The 18556-nt window shown below is 48.5% G+C and overlaps 1 protein-coding gene across 1 annotated transcript in view; it reads right to left on the bottom strand.

Moving 5' to 3' along the window:
- The window catches only part of HAPLN3 (hyaluronan and proteoglycan link protein 3), a 230377-nt gene extending 214689 nt beyond the window's left edge, over positions 1 to 15688 (bottom strand). The window contains exon 1 of the mRNA XM_077263462.1: positions 15670 to 15688. The gene's annotated coding sequence lies outside the window, so the exon portion shown is untranslated. The remainder of the gene's footprint in view (positions 1 to 15669) is intronic.
- Positions 15689 to 18556: the final 2868 nt, after the last annotated feature.

The following is an 18556-nucleotide window of genomic DNA, read 5'->3' on the forward strand; positions in this document are numbered from 1 at the left end:
GTAATTGACTCTGCACGGGGACCGGTAAGTTAGGGAGCAATTTGACAAAGTAGGGAATAATTGGTTTGTAAAGTACGGAGCACGGAAGTCAGACAGGGACCACGAGACAAGAAGCAATAGGAACTGAGTACTGCAGACTCAGTTCCCTTTAGAATCTCAGGTTTGAGTCATCTCCCCCGTCTTATTGTTTGTTTGGTGTTTGTTTGGTGTTTGTTATCTTGATAGATAGATAGATATATACTGTATATCTATAGAAAGATGGAGAAATTAATGAAGTTCTGTCGTATAGGCACTAAGCCAAATTCAGATGGCAAGTTAGACTCATGCACATTAGTAGCGACTCGTGAAGGGAAGAGTCATATTAAGCAATGTAAAAAGCTTATGAAGTTGTGTGGAATGCCAGAAGGGGGAAGGTTGCAGCCCCTGGACTGGAAGCTTGTCTTGAAAGAAAGAAAAGGTATCCTAGAAGATAATGGATTGTTGTCTACTGCTAGGGCATGGGAAAGAGTCTCTGAAAGTCTGTATAGAGAAAATTGGATAGAGGAGGAAAGGAAAAAAAGAGGTAGAGTTTTGACCTATGTGTATTACAAAAATATATCCTGTGAGCGGCCACCACCGTATAATGGTGGCCCAGAGCAATGTGTTAAATGTAATAGCAGCCAAAATGGTGGCCCAGAGCCATGTGGTAAATGTAATGGCGGCCATTTTGTTAATGGCGAATGTGTTAAATGTGATAGCAGCCAAAATGGTGGCCCAGAGCCATGTGGTAAATGTAATGGCGGCCATTTTGTTAATGGCGAATGTGTTAAATGTGATAGCAGCCAAAATGGTGGCCCAGAGCCATGTGCTAAATGTGACGGCGGCCATTTTATTGGTGGTAAATATAATTCTGATGGCGGCCATCTTGTTGGTGGTAAATACAATTCTGACGGCGGCCATCTTGTTGGTGGTAAATATAATTCTGATGGCGGCCATCTTGTTGGTGGTAAATATAATTCTGACGGCGGCCATCTTGTTGGTGGTAAATATAATTCTGACGGCGGCCATCTTGTTGGTGGTAAATATAATTCTGACGGCGGCCATCTTGTTGGTGGTAAATATAATTCTGACGGTGGCCATCTTGTTGGTGGTAAATATAATTCTGACGGCGGCCATCTTGTTGGTGGTAAATATAATTCTGACGGCGGCCATCTTGTTGGTGGTAAATATAATTCTGACGGTGGCCATCTTGTTGGTGGTAAATATAATTCTGACGGCGGCCATTTTGTTGGTGGTAAATGTAATTCTGACGGCAGCCATGTTGTGGATGGCGAATGTGCTGCTCCTGGTGGTGAACATCTCAGATTAAGGCTACACGCCACATCACCAAATCCTTGTTACCCAGTAATGACCACTAACGGCCAATACTATATTCCTTCGGGAAGTGAACAGGCTTTACCCATGTTTCCTATCTCAGTTGTTTCCAATGGGGCACCAACCCTTTCCCCTATTACTCCTGTTGTGAATCCAGCAGTCCTCCCACCTGCATCGTCCCCAGCACCTACCCTTTCTACTGTCACTTCCACTGCCAATTTAGCCGCACACCCACATGAGATGCTCCAAGCAGCGGCCTCTCCTCCCAATGCTTCCACAACAGCACTCTCACGCAGTCTACATAACCCTATACCCAGTACCTCACAGGCTGTCTCGCAGCCAAGCGCACACCTGTATGGGACGGTGGCGACTGTAACAAGGGGGGCTCAATCTGGGAGGGGGATACCAATAGCACAGGAAGCACAAAGGGGAGGGAATGTTGGCAACCTATTTTTGAAAAAGAACTTCCTGAGGGACCCTTGTTAGTGGTGGGAAAGGGTGACATAACAACAATGGAGACAGACGCTATTGTTAATGCTGCCAATTCTCGGTTAGAGCACAATGGAGGTGTAGCTAGAGCTATAGTGGAAGCAGGAGGGGCGACTATTCAAGCTGACAGTCAAATCATTGTTGAGTCATGTGGTCAGATAGCGGTTTGGGACATAGCGGTGACTAAAGCTGGCAATCTCCTGTGTAGAATGATCATACACACTGTGACCCCTACTTATGACCCTATTCATCCAGACGTCAGTGCTCAACAACTTCATGCAGCAATAACTCGCATTAATGAGGACAGGACTGTTAAAGCTTTTAAGACTACCTGCGTCACCTGGAGCCCATACCATGATACTGGAGCTGCCCAAATAGAGCCCCTCATTCCAGGACTATTACCTCCTCCGGCTCCTCATACACAAGGGACTACATCTGCACTCCCGGTGCCATCTCTACTCCCGCCTCAGGTGCCACCGCCAACAGTGCCAATGCTCATGTCTGAGGAGCCCACCGTCTGTGTCAAGTTTACACCCCGGCACGCTGCTACTCTGTTGAACCAAGTTCTAGATCCAGAAAAAACAGCCGATGCCTTTCTACAGGAGCATGAGGAGACATGGAACTCTGGTGTTGAGTTCTGCCAAGAACCTAAGACATGGGCCTCGGATGAGCTGGCTGACCTATTACTTACTGTCGCCAATCTATTCCAGATGCCTCCAAGTTGATGCAGCCATTGTACGATGACCTCAAGACGTCAGCGTTTCTGCAGCGCCCCAGAGTCCTGGTCGTTGCAGTACTGTGGCTCCGCCACTAAGGGGAGCCATGGCGCGTTCGATGGCACTGAAGGAGTTCCTCTGATCAGGTATCACAGACACCAATATGTTTCACAGCAGGGCCTCCGGGGGGAGCTAAGGGTGCTATTCATTAGGCCACTCCCCACCATAGTGGGTAAACTGGGGGTCAGGCAGGAAGTTAGAGGAGAACGCTGACTGGATTGAACGAAGCAACACCTAGTGAGAGAGGGTGTTGTGGAGGAAGAGACAGTAGGGTCTCTGCCAGGGGTGGGATCCTGGCAGAGGCTTGGCATTGAAAGAACGCAACGGGACCGTGCCTGCTCAGAATAGCGGCGGTGCCCTAAGAAAGGACTAGAAGCGAGATAGATTGTGCTGAGTGAGAAACGAAATCGAGCAGAAGGAGAATACCAGCAGGGGTTTTGTTGAAAGAGGCAGCACCTTGCTGAGGCGCATTACCGGTGGCCGGAACGCCGAGGGAGTGGAATAATATACAGCTTTAAGCCATACTCCAAACAGCGGCAGGACAGTCAGTCTCAGGCGGGCTGTCTACCACATATCACCTATGAAGTCTTGGGGGGCAATTGCGGGAGAGGGGCGTCACTAGGGTCCCGGAAGAACTCCAGGCCTACCTGACAAACGGGTGCCGTTCCAACCTGAATAACAGGGAGGGATGGAATAAGAGAGGAACATCTAATCGAGTTGTGAGGGAACTTAAGAAACAGACACAACAGTTGTGGGGTACTTTCCGTGAGCACAGCAGGGAAGGACTACAACACACAGCGCTAAGAAGGAAGGCACTGATTTCCACCTGTGAAGAGAACTCTGGAGGTGCCATTGGACCGGCCGGACTTGCGCAGCCTGGTGAACCGTATTCTGGACTGAGGACTCAGAGATCTCCAGTAAAGAGGTAAAGAGACTGCAACCTGGTGTCCTCGTTATTTACCGCGACCTGCACCCCACAACTGCACCGCTACACCACCGTTATCACCACCTATTTCACCGGACGTCCCCCACTGACGGACAGGGCCACGGACCGGGTCTAGCCACCGTGACAACCCCAGGACTGAGACCTAGAGGCCCGGCTCCGGGTACCCCTCGGCCCTGCGGCGGTGTGGGGGCGCGCCGCAGACTTGGCGTCACGAACAGGATCTACTTAAGCCTGAAGAATCAGGTCATGTGTGCCTAGAGACTGTGATTTGTCGTACTTGAACCGTACTTTATTGAAAAGACTGTGTGTTGTGCCATTTGCCGCCAAAATCCGCCGCCATTGCAGCGCTGAGGAGAGCGCAGGAAGAGAAGAGGGGCGTGGAGTGGGCGTAGACAAGTTGGAGAGCGCGAACAGCAATGGCCGCCCAGTCTAAATATTTCTGTGTGTTGAGGACGTGCCCGTCAACAGCTGAGGTCCGCCTCCTGATCCTGGCCGGAGGGTGGAGACCATGGGGACGGGGCCGCCCACGGAAGAGACCGCGGGAAGAAGACGCGGGAAAAGAACAAGAAATGGCGGCACCAGGAGCACAGCGCGGAGCTGACCCGGCCCAGTCCGAGGCCGCACAAGCTGGGACAGGCTCTGAAACGCCAACGCTGCGGGGTCTGACCCTCACCGAGCCACTGTTGGGCCGACCCCCTGTGCCACTGTCCGAAGAATGTGTGGCTGCAGCCGAGGCCCGACAGCTGGCCCGCCACCTGAAGGCTGATGCCCGTGCCCTCACCCGGGTGGGCCAGCCCACCGAGATCAAGTTGTCTCCTGTTGCTGCTTACCCGGCCGCGGCGGAAGGTACGCTACCCGCACCGGGCCTGAAAGTCATGCCGGATGCTGAGCACTTACGGCGTCTGATAGCAGCATGGCGGAGCCGGCCCCATCCTACAGAACCGGTCGACCTAGTTAGTGCTCCGGAGATCCCGCCATCACACAGGGGTGTGGTGGTGGCCTTTAATCCCCAGTGCGGAAGGGGAGTAATCCAAGAGATCGGGGAGCCGATACAGGTCCGCGTAGACCGGGAGGAGGTGGAGCCTTGCAGCGGGAGGATCGCTCGCGATCTGGAGCCAGGTGATGCCGTCACCTACACTCGTTGGAGGAGGGCTACGGGAGAGGCTGGCTGGATGGCGCGGGGCGTGCAGCGATGCATCGCCCTCCAGGCTGCTGCCGGAACACCAGAAGGAGCTGATTCGGTGGGGAAAGCAGCAGAGCCCGGCCCCGCGGAACCCCGAGAAGCCCAGCCTTGCCGTGCCCCGGAGGGACGTGTGCGTCTGCCAGTAAGGAGGACCTCCCGGCGAGGGATTTTATCACTGCTGGGACCGGAACGGCGTCCTGGCTCACCAGTGCGATCTGTTGGCCTGGTGAGACCGGATAAGAGGACACCTTCCGCTCCACCACAGTAAGATTCTACTGTACTTTCTTATTTGTAAAATAGTTACTGTTTGTTCTTTTGTTCCTGTTGCTGCTAAACCCGTTCAGGGTAAACTTTAAAAAGGTGACCCCTTTGTTGACCCGGGGTCACTATTGTTGTTTTCTTGAAGTTTTGCACAAAGTTTCACAAACTGCGAAATCATGGACTGTGCATGATTCAAACTTTCCTGTAAATAGTTTGCACCTTCTTAAAGGTGCTTCCTACTGGTTTTGTTTAAAGACATTTTGCGAAGATACCATTCCGGAGTCTTTGTATGGACTGGTAGGCTGAGAAGAAGAGCTACCTCAGAAAGACTTGATCTCCTCTTAAAGGGGAGGTTGGAATTGAACCTGAAAGTGATACTGTTTTGGAACAGTAATGTCATGATGATGCTTTGCAAGAAATGTAACCGTTTTACATGAAAAGTTATATGTGTTTAATATGTTTGAAATGTGAAGCTTGAATAATGTTCTTCAAAAGGAAAGATGCAGAAAGCCTGTTGAGGTAGACTAGAGTTCTGCATGGATAGAAACGTAAGAAAGTAATAATGAAGGTGAGGATAGAAGGTAAACCCTGCGTCCCCATAGAAAGTTAGTTCGTTACTAAGGACAGAAAGTAGACCCGTAGGGGTTAGTGAGTGAGTCCTTATAGGAGCCAGGCAGAGTGGGCTCCATGTTCTCAAACTGAAAGGAATGTTATGTCTATACTATGTATAGTAGAGAAAGGCAGTAGGCCCTGGCTGAACGGGGCGGTCCTGTAAAAGAAAGGAGAGGCAGTAGGTCTGGTGCCATAGGGACAGGCGGTCCTGCAGGTTCAAAAGTAGGAGAATGAAGAGTTACCTTGCCCTGTAATGTGATTATAGGAAGGCCTTTGATAAACTAAGAGTGTATGTTTCTTAAAGGCAATGTTAATTTATTGTTCCAGCATTTGCACTTAGTAGAATACCCGGTTGGGTAATGAGAGTAAATTGTAGCCTGTTGCTATGATATTTGATTATGTTTTGTAACGTTAAAGTGTCCTCACCTCCCATAAAGGGAAGCCTGTTCAAGTATGCTTATTGTTTTGCACTCAACAAATTTGTATGTCTTTTTGCTAACCTGTATTGTTGTTTTCTTCCCAGTCCCGGAGTACTGTGTTTAACCAGGGGGGAGTGCAGCGCCCCAGAGTCCTGGTCGTTGCAGTACTGTGGCTCCGCCACTAAGGGGAGCCATGGCGCGTTCGATGGCACTGAAGGAGTTCCTCTGATCAGGTATCACAGACACCAATATGTTTCACAGCAGGGCCTCCGGGGGGAGCTAAGGGTGCTATTCATTAGGCCACTCCCCACCATAGTGGGTAAACTGGGGGTCAGGCAGGAAGTTAGAGGAGAACGCTGACTGGATTGAACGAAGCAACACCTAGTGAGAGAGGGTGTTGTGGAGGAAGAGACAGTAGGGTCTCTGCCAGGGGTGGGATCCTGGCAGAGGCTTGGCATTGAAAGAACGCAATGGGACCGTGCCTGCTCAGAATAGCGGCGGTGCCCTAAGAAAGGACTAGAAGCGAGATAGATTGTGCTGAGTGAGAAACGAAATCGAGCAGAAGGAGAATACCAGCAGGGGTTTTGTTGAAAGAGGCAGCACCTTGCTGAGGCGCATTACCGGTGGCCGGAACGCCGAGGGAGTGGAATAATATACAGCTTTAAGCCATACTCCAAACAGCGGCAGGACAGTCAGTCTCAGGCGGGCTGTCTACCACATATCACCTATGAAGTCTTGGGGGGCAATTGCGGGAGAGGGGCGTCACTAGGGTCCCGGAAGAACTCCAGGCCTACCTGACAAACGGGTGCCGTTCCAACCTGAATAACAGGGAGGGATGGAATAAGAGAGGAACATCTAATCGAGTTGTGAGGGAACTTAAGAAACAGACACAATAGTTGTGGGGTACTTTCCGTGAGCACAGCAGGGAAGGACTACAACACACAGCGCTAAGAAGGAAGGCACTGATTTCCACCTGTGAAGAGAACTCTGGAGGTGCCATTGGACCGGCCGGACTTGCGCAGCCTGGTGAACCGTATTCTGGACTGAGGACTCAGAGATCTCCAGTAAAGAGGTAAAGAGACTGCAACCTGGTGTCCTCGTTATTTACCGCGACCTGCACCCCACAACTGCACCGCTACACCACCGTTATCACCACCTATTTCACCGGACGTCCCCCACTGACGGACAGGGCCACGGACCGGGTCTAGCCACCGTGACAACCCCAGGACTGAGACCTAGAGGCCCGGCTCCGGGTACCCCTCGGCCCTGCGGCGGTGTGGGGGCGCGCCGCATTTCCACTATGTACTAAATCCGTGGAAGCTTTCTACGCTCTTAAACAGGCCATACAGTCTGCACCAGCTCTTTGAATCCCAAATCCTGATATCATCTGAGGACATCCAGTTCTCTTAATGGCTCCACACGACATAATTGCTATTGTTGGAACCTAAACATCTGTTGGTGCAGCATCATATGAGACTCCAATGTTGACTCTTGGTTCCGGATAATGTCACTCTTGTCCGCTGCAGCATCTTCAAACTGTCCACGCTGCTTCCTCTTTCCAGGGGGGATGTGGATGATACTGATGCTCTCGGAGAAGATGCCTCTACACACTCAGAGGATCATGACTGTCTTGAACAAATGCATGAAGAAGTAGCCTCCCAGAAAAACGTGTCTGAAGACCCACTCCCACATGCTGACGTGACGTTCTTCACTGATGGTTCCAGATTTGCAGATGAAACAGGAAGATTCCATACGGGATATGCCGTGGTTACACATGACCTGATCATCTCAGCTGGATCGCTACCACCGCACATGTCTGCACAAGAAGCGGAACTTAAAGCTTTGATGCTGGCTTGTCAGGAAGCGACGGAGAAGGTGGTCAACATCTACACGGATTCAAGATACGCTTTTGGAGTGGCTCATGACTTCGGCAGTATCTGGGCAGCCAGAGGATACCTAACGTCCAGTGGAACTCCTGTAAAACATGCTGCTATCATACAAGAACTTGTGGTCACTCTGGATCTACCTTCAAAGGTTGCAGTGATCAAGATCAAAGCTCACCGGAGACTGGATTCTCCAGAACCAAGGGGAAACTTCTTTGCTGACAAAACAGCAAAAAACCTATGCTGCGGATCCATTTAGGAAAGAAAAAGCAGCGGTGTACGTGTCACAAGACACTGAAGAAGGGACTAAAGCCTCTCTTATGAGGATTATCCATCTACATCAAGACAAGACATCAGATGATGAAAATAAGTCATGGCAAGTAGGAGGAACTAAAAAAGGATGAAGATGGAGTCTGGAGGGTGAACACAAAGGTCTACCCCGTAATCTGTACCCCTCAGTGACAGAATGGGCACACGGTATCACCCACAGAGGCAAGAATCGGATGAATGACCTAATTTGGAAGACTTATATGGCACCTGGCATCTCTACTGTTACCCAAAAATATTGCAAGTCCTGCCTTGTGTGTGCAACATGCAATCCAGCACCACCTCAGAAAGTTACTCAGAAACATTTGGCTAAACCACTTTATCCCTTTCAGAAAATTCAGATTGACCACATTCGAATGCCAAAAGTAGGGAAGTGCGAGTATGTATTGGTAGTAACTGACATGTTTTCAGGATGGCCCGAAGCCTATCCAGTAACCAACATGACTGCCAGAGTGATTGTTAAGAGACTGATGACTGAAGTAGTATGCAGATATGGGGTCCCAGAGGTAATTGAGAGTGACCAAGTACCCGCATTCATTGCAGCACTGTCTAAGGAACTATGAACATTGGTTATTTGGGTTTACATACTCCATATCAACCCCAGAGCAGTGGGAAAGTAGGAAGACTGAATGGCACCTTCAAAAATAAAATACTGAAAGCCAGTTAGGAGGTCAGACTTGGACAGACATTTTGCACGTTGCCTTATACTCAGTCAGAAACACTCCAAGGGGTCCCACTAAACTCACACCATACGAGATTCTTTTTGGAGGGCCTCCAAGATTGGGTCAATATTTTCCACAACAGCTAGCCTTGGGAAGTGATACTCTTGTAAATTATGTAATTGTTGTTACTAAAGAACTGTCAGTAACACATGTACGAGTTTTATCATCCATTCCAGGTCCAGATTCCAGTGAAGGTACCCATGCTTTCCAACCTGGTGACTATGTGCTTGTAAAGAAGTTCATCAGAAAAGACATTCCTGGAGTCGAGATTTAAGGGTCCCTACCAAGTGCTCCTGACTACTCCTACTTCAGTCAGGGTTGCTGAGCGCCTCCTGGATCCATCTCTCACATTATAAATTTGTTAGACAGTTAGGGACAGAGTAGGATCTGACCTGCTTGTCAAAGTCCAGCTACAAAGGGAGGTTTTCCACAAGGGAAAACTTGTCTCAAACTGGTGAAAACTCCAATTCCCCCTCCCGGGCAAGACGGTCAGATCTAGGATGTGTACATCAGGGTTAGTCGCACATGTGTATTTTACTGTAAGTAACCATGGAGATGGGAGATTGGAGAGTAATAGATCCAGCAGGTAGGGAAGTCCCGAGGACATGGGTAACGCGCTCCGATATACCTCCGCAGTATACCCATAATTGGTCACACATTCTCTGGTGTCTATAGCATCCATATTGTCATGAAGCTTCTGATGTCATAATAACACTTAACATTGGTGGGTTAGGGAACCACGGTGGGATCAAGATAAAAGAAAAGGTTAATAAAGTATTTAGGGGGGACTGTTGAGGAGAGCCATAAGATCAAATACTTAATTAACCTCAACACATAAGATAATTGAGAGAAGCAACCTATAACATGTACTGTTTAACCTTACATAAGTTTTCCTCAGACAAAGTGAGACACTGAAGATGGCTGCCATCTCCTCTACCAGAGCCGTGTGGTCTGGTATCCAAGATGAACAATGAAGACACTGAAGATGGCCGCCATTTCCTGTTTCAGCAGACCGTGTGGTCTGGTATCCAAGATGACGCCCATCCTGATGACCTCATGGATCCACCCACAGCGACGCCCACTCTGATGACCTCACGGACCAACCCACCCTGATGACCTCATGGATCCGCCCATGGACTTGCTCATGCCCAACCCACTAACCAATGGAATACATCCGATCACTCCCATTTTAGAGCTAACCGAGCCCCCTTACAGGAGATATATAACATTGTGTTTTCACTAATAAAATACCCTTCTTGGAGCTGAGCCACACATTGATCAAGGAGAGTTACAGCTGACTGTGTCTGGTGTATTTCTTTAGTGCACATGATCAATATATCCATTAGGCCAGGAGTAGGCAACTAGAGAATTGAACATTTATATTAATTGTTCAACCCTAATACATGTAAATATGATATGGGTAACGGAATTGCTAGCAATCAAATTAGCATTTGAGGAATGGCGACACTTTTTGGAGGGATCTATCCATCCTGTTACAGTAATCACGGACTATAAAAATCTAGTCACGCTCCTCGAGGGTAGTCTGGTTTGTGGCACAGTGGGGCCACAATCCTCGCTCACGCCATCCAGTCTGGGTGTGAGCATTACAGTTTGCTCAGGCCATGGTCCCCTCTGAGCCCCATGGCCTTTCGCTCCCGGAGCGAGACAAACTTTTTTCCTGCAAGCATGAGCAGCCGAATAAATTTTTTACCCAATCTGAATCTCTGACTTCCCACCAACTCGAATCATAGTCTCAGCAGATGTATTCAATCAACTTGCAACTTGCGCTCCCAGAGTTAAATCTGTCCCAGCGGATCCTTCAAGGTACAATGGGAATCCAAAGCAGTCTCGTGTGTTCTTGGAGCAGTGCTTGCAGTGCTTTGAATGGAATGTTCCTCATTTTTTCTCTGATCGAGTCAAGGTGGGATTCTTAATGTCCTACTTAACAGGAGATGCCTTGGAATGGGTCAACCCCCTCTGGGAAGCAGGGAATGCCATCACCTCGGACCTACAGGCCTTCCTGGCGGCCTTCCGTAAAGTCTTTGATAAGCCTAGATCTGCGTCTCCTGCAAAGACTTCCCTCCCAATCTTCCAGAGACGAACCAGACAAAGGACACCTGTGGGTAAACCATAACATCGGTCCCCGACCATCCAAAAACCATCTGTTCTTCAACCTGCAAAAGCAGCTACCCAAGCAAAACTCAAAAAGGCTGATAAAAGTGGGCTGGCAGAGCAGCAGCCTGAATCCAGTTGTAAGAAGGGATTGTGGTATCAATGCAGTTGTGTAAAACATCCTGACGGTTTCTGCCCTGAGAAGCTTAAACTCCAAAACCTTGGGCCAGTAGGAGAGGCTGCCATTGGCGAGAGTACTTCCTCTCCACCAAAGTCTATGATTGTCTCCATGCCTAGTGGGAGCTTTGGTTCAGCCGGTGCATTAAAGCTGCAAGCAAAACAGAGTCAGTGTGTGATTCCTGTTCCACAGCCCCAGAATCCAGCAAGGATGTTGTCTGGTGATGGGCGAGCCCTACTCAAGAGCAGTCTAGTCTTGCAGGAACAACTACAGCTCCAAGTTGGAGCATTAGATATGGAGAAGATCGTCTTCCACATGCTGTCTGGTATGCCCAGTGGTCATTCAATGCCAAGAACTCTACTATCCGTTCAGGTCTGGAGACCCAGCGTGGTGCTTTGTTGGGACCAACCAAAGACGAGAGGAGTCTGGTCTCCATACATCAAGGTCAGTCAGCAGTATTGTCTTCTTCTTCACCTGGTCAGCTAGTCGTCGAATCATGGTGTGCTGACGTCACCAAGGAAAGGGAAGTGGTGACGTTCTCTCCACACATCTCCAGTGATTGTACCAGTGATCAGTTCCCAGGAGCATCCCTGGCTCTAGGATGTCTTTCTCTGGATAGTGGACAGAAGATGGTTCCTATGAGGGTGCCTTCAGTTTCCATGTGGTCGGTTGATGAAAATGTCAAAACCGAAGATTTCAAGTCTGCTTTCCACCAACCAGGAGGAAGAGCTCCAGTTGGTTGTATCTTCTGTGGTGGGAGTTGACCTCGTCGGGCCGGGCAGAGAGAGACTTGGCATTCTGGGATTCCTGATATCACGTCTGACTCATTCTACCCTAAGGATGTTTTGATGGACTGGACGGTGCAGGGTCCTGAGGAAAGTCGTGCTATTCTCCTTCTGCAGACGATCCTGGTGGGCTTAAGGAAGAGAGGGCATAAGGGGGGTACTGAAACATCCCTGCCGGCATCACTGCATGGCCTCCCACCTCCCATTTACTAACCACTCCAGGACATGCTGAGAGTTCTGTCCTCTACCTGCTCCATGCTGTGAACCTCATGTCCTTGCTTGCTGTATACTTCCTGGCTGTGTGCTTAGAGCAGCAGCGCCGGCACTTCCTGAGTATTATAGAGACAGTGTGCACACTCATAATTTGTCCCCAGCCTTTTGCCAAGAGATATCAGGTACTTAAGGCACATTGACCAATAGGGAGATACCTGAGCAACAAACTCTCTCAGTCCACGCTCTGCTACTGAGTTGCCAGGTCCTGTCCTGTATTGTCCTGTTTCTGCCACCCTGGGGGCTGTATACCCAGGCCCGTATCTGTATTTTTTGTGTCTTGTTTCCGCCTTCCTGGGGACTACATACCCAGGCCTGAATCCTTTATCCTGAACTTGTTCCCGTGTCTGTCCTTGTCTGAACTTCGCCCTGTACCTGTTTGTATCCCTGTTTGTTGCCTTCCCTACTCAGCTGTGTGTATCCTTGTGTCCACTCCTTCTACTCTGCTCCTGTCTCGCATCCTGCTGCTCTGCTTTGCTTTCACTACGCACCCTGCTTCTCTGCTCCTGTTCCACATCCTGCGGCTCTGCTCTGCTTCCGCTCCGCACCCTGCAGCTCTGCTCTGATCTTGCTCCACACCCTGCGGCTCTGCTCCTATTACACATCCTTCGGCTCTGCCCTGCTTCCACTCCACACTCTGTGGTTCTTAGTCCCTCTAGTCTTTACTGGTTCCTACCGGTTCCCTTTTCCCTCTAGTCTGAACTGGTTTGTACCTGTTCCCGTATCCAATTCGTACCTGCCTTTGTTCCTGTCTAACCCAAAATGGTTTTGGTTTCTCCAGTCTTAGCTGTGCCTGCCAGAGTGCCTGCCTGCCTGCCAGAGTGCCAGCCGTGCCTGCCTACCTGCCAGAGTGCCAGCCGTGCCCTCCTGCCTGCCGGAGTGCCAGCCATGCCCGTCTGCCTGCCAGAGTGCCAGCCATGCCCACCTGCCTGCCAGAGAGACAGCCTTGCCCACCTGCCTGCCAGAGTGCCAGCCATGCCCACCTGCCTGCCAGAGAGACAGCCTTGCCCACCTGCCTACCGGAGTGCCAGCAATGCCCACCTGCCTGCCAGCCGTGCCTGCTAGAGTACCAGTCGTGCCTGTCAGTACTCGCCCACACCTGTCATTAGTTTTCTTTTCCCCTGTGTGATCAGTTGCTACTGCCAGACACAGCCCTGGAGTAGTACCTGGCAGCTACCTTCTTCAAAAGCCTGGCCTCACGACTAGAGGCTCCAGTGAAGACCAAGGTAGCTGCTTAGTCACGCCCCTCCAGGGTAGTCTGGTTTGTGGCACAGTGGGGCCACAATCCTCACTCGCGCCATCCAGTCTAGGCGTGAGCATTACATGAGGCCAATAAAAATTGCAAAACTTTATGTGCTGTTAGCTAATCTTTTGCAAAGACTTTCAGCCAGGACATTTTCTAATGTATATGGTTTAATTCTATAATCTATTGCATTTCTACTTTGCTGCCATCTAGTGGCCATTGTTATATTATGTTGTTCATGTATTATTACTGTGCTTTACCCATAATACCCTTCTTTCTGCAACTCCGCCTTTCTTTATCTCACTTCCTTCTTGTGGTCAGTGCCATCTTGGACCACACATGCTTCAGGACTGGAGAAATGATTCTCTTGTCACCTCTAAGATTGTGCTTCTATTATCAGCTCTAACTTCTACCTCATCTTCCCTAATATCTCACCTCATCTCATCAAGGTACTGTGAATAAAACCTATTGAATTCATCACAGTATCATCCTTCCAGACTAATCACGTCACGTGCAGCTCATCAGGAATAGGGGCACAAGTTGGCGAGTAACGGTATCTGCTATTGCTTATACATAGATCCGTGTTCACATCCCTCAGACACATCTTACCCACGTACAGAATACTTTATTTAAACAATCATTAAAAAAAGAGATGAGTGAGCCCGACCAGTAAAGTTTGGATTCCATACTGAACACCTAGTGTTTGGGTATGGATCCCAAATACAGACTTGAAGTCTCCATGAAGTCTGTGTTACTGTTTGAATTTGGCAGCCTGAACAGTGTTTCCTATGCTGTCATCTGCACATCACATCAGTGATGTGTCCACTATCCATGTTATCCGAAACATCGTGAGACAACTTGGATTTTCTTCACGTTGGACAAGTGAGGGATATAGTTGTTTATTATTTTTCTTTTTTTCCAGGGGACATGGGTATCAGTGGATTAGGCGTAAGGTGAAAATTATCGGTGTTTATTTTTTTCTGTCTGTTACAGGTGTCATGGACATCGGTGGATTAGGCGTAAGGTGATTATAACTGTGCTTTTTTATTCCAAATAAAAGAGTCTGTGTCATTATTTAAATTAAAGGATTTTATTCTGGCTGTGTCATTTTTACAAACTAACTATGAGGTTAGTAATGGGGGCATTTTATAGACACATCTTCATTACTAACCTGTGGGCTTGATGTCAGCGGCTAAAAAACAGCTGATATCAACCCCTCAGATATTATCCCACTTACCACTGCACCAGGGCAAGTGGGAAGAGCCAGGCAAAGTGCCAGAATTGGTGGATCTCATAGATGCGCCTTTTCTGGGGCAGCTGTGGGCTTCTACATTTACGCTGGGGGGACCAATATCCATAGCCCCTTACCAGTCTGAGAATACCAGCCTAAGCTGTTTGCTTTAGCTTGGATAATTGTCAAAAATGGGGGGATCCCAGTCCATTTTTATAAATTATTTATTTAAATAATTAAAAAAAAACAGCATAGGACCCCTCTATTTTTGATAACCAGCGACAATAAAGCTGACAGCTGAGGGTAGCAGCCCACAGCTGTCAGTTTTGCCTGCGCTTGTTATCAAAAATAGAAGAGACCCCAGGTCATTTATTTATTTATTTATTTATTGCACTGTTATTAGCAACAGATTTAACAGGAGAAAATGAGTCAAAAAATGCTAGTACTTGAAAAAATGAACAAACTTTATTAAATCACATATACAAAAGATAAAAACCATTTTATATGTAACGCACACAATTCATTGAGCAACCAATATATGGCATAATAGTATGAGGTAAGTGACAAAGGTACCAACTAAGTGAGTGCCGGTAAAACATGCCGGCACAAATGGGACAACATTAAATACAAAAGTGCTGTGTGGGAAAAGTTACAAAGCTAAATGCCACAGAATATATAGAGGGTAAGAGCTGCTAGATAAAGTGGTGGTGACATATACAGCTATAACTAATGCAAATCCATGTGGATATCAAATGCTGCCAGCACCAATCCTCCACTCTAACAACTACAGACTAGCAAAGACTAACATAGGTCAGTCCAACAGTCTCCTGACATTGTAGACGTTATCTACAGCAATGTATAATAAAGATACATAGTTACCCATATTAGTGCTAGGTCATGCGTCCCGGACCCCACTCCCCAACGCACATTTCGGTGCAAGATCACCTTCTTCAGGGGGCGCGGCTTAAACAATAAACAATCCCTCCCTTTATATCCAGGTTTTAATTACATCTCAACACAGTTGGTTCTGAGCCTCCTATATAAGTAGGCTTTATCCTGTTATTAGCCATAGGTAAGTGTTCACATTAGGCAGTCAGCTCAGATACCATAGGTAAGTGTTCACACCAGGCAGTCAGTGTAGTTACCCATTCGATCTGAGATTACCTTGACGTTTTGGTGAATGGGCTCACAACGTTTGCAAATCTTGTGCTAAAAATCTCATGTGTTTGTTCATAAAGTTCATAAGCCAGTATGCTATTCACATTTCACATATTTCACATTTCCTTAGTTTTTAGCACAGATAAGTTTGGCCATTGATCTATTTTTGTTTTTAGCTTTGGCTGTAAGTCATTAGTAATTTTGGTCAGGGCAGTCTCAGTGGAATGGTGGGGACAGAAGACAGATTGTAGGTTGTTGAAGAGAGAGTTAAGGTACCTTCACACTAAACGATATCGCTAGCGATCCGTGACGTTGCAGCGTCCTGGATAGCGATATCGTTGTGTTTGACAGGCAGCAGCGATCAGGATCCTGCTGTGATATCGCTGGTCAATAAATAAATCAATAGACAACCCTGGCACAATAACATCACTAAAAAGCTTCGGCAAGTATTCAGAATTATCCAGATCAAAAAACAAACAGAGGGCTGCCGCGCTAAAAACACATGTATACACATAAACATATAGCGGTGCCCACCTTCTCGTGTCTGCGTCCACCCGTGCCTGCACAATCAGGAGTATTGGAGCGGCACTGCTTGGTGTGTGCCCGAAGTGGCTGGTAGTGCGGATGGCTGAGCTAGGTCCGCAGGTAGGGAGCGTCCTCCCTTTACACCCCAGATAGCTCCCGGATCCCGGATTCCTTGAGAAAGAGGGACGGTTCCCTCGAAACGTGTCGGTCATTGGCCCCTGTACATGTCCGTTACCTACGGACAGGTGACGTCACCGCTAAGCCACGCCCCCTACACACCACGCTGCTACACGGCGGCGCTTTCGGCCGAGGCGCACCGCCGGCTGTTGCAGTGGGTGATCCGGGAGCTATCTGGGGTGTAAAGGGAGGACGCTCCCTACCTGCGGACCTAGCTCAGCCATCCGCACTACCAGCCACTTCGGGCACACACCAAGCAGTACCGCTCCAATACTCCTGATTGTGCAGGCACGGGTGGACGCAGACACGAGAAGGTGGGCAACACTATATGTTTATGTGTATACATGTGTTTTTAGCGTGGCAGCCCTCTGTTTGTTTTTTGATCTGGACATTGCTTGTGGGCAGGCTCGCACATCCTACCTGCCAGGCTGCCAGCAGCTTACACGTATAGTTCAATAGGACAGCGCCAGTGTAATCTTGTATTGTATTTAAGTATCCAGAATTGCAGAACGGTGTTGGAGGAAAACGCATTCGCAAGATTATTTCACTGCACTCAAACAAGCAACACTCGCATTAAAATCAGCTCTCACCTCTGCTAAACAGGCCTATTTTACATGCCTCGTATCCTCAAAAAGCCATCCCTTGAGCCAAGCGCTATGTCCAGCTATCGTCCCATATCTTTGCTCCCATTTGCTTCCAAACTGCTTGAGCAGCACACCCATGCTGAACTTTCCTCTCACTTTGCATCTAAAGGTACCTTCACACTAAGCGACGCTGCAGCGATATCGACAACGATGCCGATCGCTGCAGCGTCGCTGTGTGGTCGCTGGAGAGCTGTCACACAGACAGCTCTCCAGCGACCAACGATGCCGAGGTCCCCGGGTAACCAGGGTAAACATCGGGTTACTAAGCGCAGGGCCGCGCTTAGTAACCCGATGTTTACCCTGGTTACCATTGTAAAAGTAAAAGAAAACAAACAGTACATACTCACCTTCTGCAGAAGGTGAGTATGTACTGTTTGTTTTTTTTACTTTTACAATGGTAACCAGGGTAAACATCGGGTTACTAAGTGCGGCCCTGCGCTTAGTAACCCGATATTTACCCTGGTTACCACTGTAAAACATCGCTGGCATCGTTGCTTTGGCTGTCAAACACGACGATACATGCCGATCTGACGACCAAATAAAGTTCTGAACTTTCAGCAACGACCAGCGATATCACAGCAGGATCCTGATCGCTGCTGCCTGTCAAACACAACGATATCGCTATCCAGGACGCTGCAACGTCACGTATCGCTAGCGATATCGTTTAGTGTGAAGGTACCTTAACTCTCTCTTCAACAACCTACAATCTGTCTTCTGTCCCCACCATTCCACTGAGACTGCCCTGACCAAAATTACTAATGACTTACAGCCAAAGCTAACAGACAATTCTCTATACTCCTCCTTCTAGACCTGTCCTCTGCCTTCGACACAATTGACCACTGCCTCCTACTACAGATCCTCTCTTCCTTTGGTGTCAAAGACCTTGCCCTACCTTGGATCTCCTCATACCTTACCAACCGCACATTTAGCGTTTCCTACTTCCATACTACCTCTTCATCTCGCCCCCTCTCTGTTGGTGTCCCTCAAGGCTCTGTCCTAGGACCCTTACTCTTCTCAATCTATACATAGATACAATTCATAAGGTCCTATGGCTTCCAGTACCATCTACATGCTAATGACACAAAGATCTGCCTCTCTGGCCCAGATGTCACCTCTCTGCTCTCCAGAATCCCAGAGTGTCTATTATCCACATCTTCCTTCTTCTCCTCTCGCTTCCTCATGCTCAATGTGGACAAATCTGAACTAATTATCTTTCCTCCATCTCGCAAATATTCCCTACCTGATCTATCTATCTATCAAAA

Source organism: Ranitomeya variabilis, chromosome 5, assembly GCF_051348905.1.
Source record: "Ranitomeya variabilis isolate aRanVar5 chromosome 5, aRanVar5.hap1, whole genome shotgun sequence".
Classification (NCBI taxonomy): domain Eukaryota; kingdom Metazoa; phylum Chordata; class Amphibia; order Anura; family Dendrobatidae; genus Ranitomeya; species Ranitomeya variabilis.